The sequence below is a fragment of the Octodon degus genome, unplaced genomic scaffold (genome assembly GCF_000260255.1).
Source record: "Octodon degus isolate 3935 unplaced genomic scaffold, OctDeg1.0 scaffold00091, whole genome shotgun sequence".
Taxonomy (NCBI): domain Eukaryota; kingdom Metazoa; phylum Chordata; class Mammalia; order Rodentia; family Octodontidae; genus Octodon; species Octodon degus.
Genome location: NW_004524667.1, coordinates 10,623,689 through 10,625,601, shown reverse-complemented (window position 1 = coordinate 10,625,601; position 1,913 = coordinate 10,623,689). Strand labels below are relative to the sequence as shown.

The following is a 1,913-nucleotide window of genomic DNA, read 5'->3' as shown; positions in this document are numbered from 1 at the left end:
TTTTCAAAGTTTTATTGATAAACATATAGCAATGAGACAGTTTCAAATCAAATCGAAAGTACAGTTTCAAATAATACACTGCATATATTCTTCTTAGTGGTTAATTGCTGTACAAGGTGTCTGGTATTTTTTACTTGCCATTAATGATTGGAAGATTCCTCAGTGGGGTGGATAGCATGTGTAGCAGTGGTACTTCAGTCCTTTTTATTGCTGAGTAATAGTCTTTTGGGTAAATATGCCACGTTTGTATATCTGTTCTTTAGTTAATGAATTTTGGAGTTGTTTCTACCTTTTAGGCTGTGATGAGTATTGTAGCTATGAACATTCAGGTACAGATTGTATGAATACCTTTTTGATGTCTTTTGTGTATATTCTTTGTAGAAATTGCTTGATCATTCATAGATTTAACTTGTAGAGGAATCACTAAAACATTTCCATAACAGAATCATGTTATGTGTTTACCAATAGATAGCATAGTAGAGATTTCTTTTTTTTTTCTTCGTGGCCATCTCAGCCCGCTCTGGCGGCAGGGCTGGTGCCACACATGGTGTGGGGATCAACTGTGATCCCTGTGCTTGCCTAAGCAGGTGCTTTAGACCCCAGAACTATCTCACCAGCACCCAACAGAGGTGTTTTTTTACGTTTTTTTGTTTTGTTTTTTGCGGAACCAGGCATTGAACTCAGGCCCTTGCGCTTGCCAGGGAAGCGCTTATTCCACTGAGCCATCTCCCTGGCTCCTTGTTTGTTTTAAAGAACATGTCCTGGCCAATATTTGTTATTTTCTCCTTTTTTGGTTGTGTGCGTGTATTCCCCACCCCCCAGTACTTGGGGGATTGAACCCAGGATCTTATGCATTAGACATGTGCTCTACCACTGTGGAACATCCCTGGCTCTTTTGGGTTGTAGCTTTCCTCATGAATATGAAGTAGTACTTCATTGTGCTGCCAGATTTTTTATTTTATTTATTTTTAAATCTTTTCCCTGTGCAGCTTGGTCTCAACCACCCTAGCTCTAGGATTACAGACATGTGCCACCATGCCCTGTTTCACTGGCTAGGTCAACATGCCTGGGGGTTGGGACCATCATGGTATGTGTGGTACCAGGGATTGAACCTGGGTCCTTCTTGCACTTGCCATGCAGGTGCTTTGACTACCAAGCTATCTCCCCAGCCCTAATTTACTGCATATATTTTTGTAATAAGTTTATAAATTGAGCTTTGTGAAACTTCTAATTTTTAATTTGTTTCAGTGTTGTGTTGGTTATTTAGTGTCCATTACAGTTCCCTTCCTGTATTTTTTAGTATGGAAATATTAAATAGAATAGTGTATTAAGCTTCCATATACCCATGAGCCAACTTTTATAGTTATTAATGTTTTGTCCATCATATCTTCGTTTCATCTGTACCTATCCTCCCTTTATTTTATTTTATTGTATTTTATTTTGGCCTGCTCAGCCCACCCTGAGGGCAGGGCTATCTTGGCATGTGGTACTGGGGATCGAACCACCGCAGTCCCCTGTGCCTGTGTAAGCTTGCCTAAGCAAATACTACTGAGCTTTCTCACTGGGATCTCCCTTTCTGTTAGTGTTTCAAGCAACTCTGACTGTGTTACTTCACCTGCAAAGTCTGTCATACTTTCCATGAGCCTTCCCATTTTTAAACAAACTAGCAAGTTTTTCAGAGAAATGAGATCATTTGTATGATGTCCATATTTTGTATTTTTTTTTTCCAAATCAAATCATTTATTGATGGGCATATTGGCTGTTTCTAGGATTCAGCTGTTATAAACTATGCTACTAAATACATGGGTGTGTATATATCACTGTGATATGATGCTCTTTAACTCTTTCCAAAAGATACCAAGAAGAGGAAGAGCTGGGTAAAGTAGAACATAGAGTTTTACTTTACTTTTTAT

At 38.8% G+C, this 1,913-nt stretch overlaps 1 protein-coding gene across 4 annotated transcripts in view; it reads left to right on the top strand.

Annotated features, from left to right (window-relative positions):
• Positions 1-1,913, top strand: part of Eloc (elongin C) — a 20,686-nt gene that overhangs the window by 16,334 nt on the left and 2,439 nt on the right. The window lies entirely within an intron of this gene.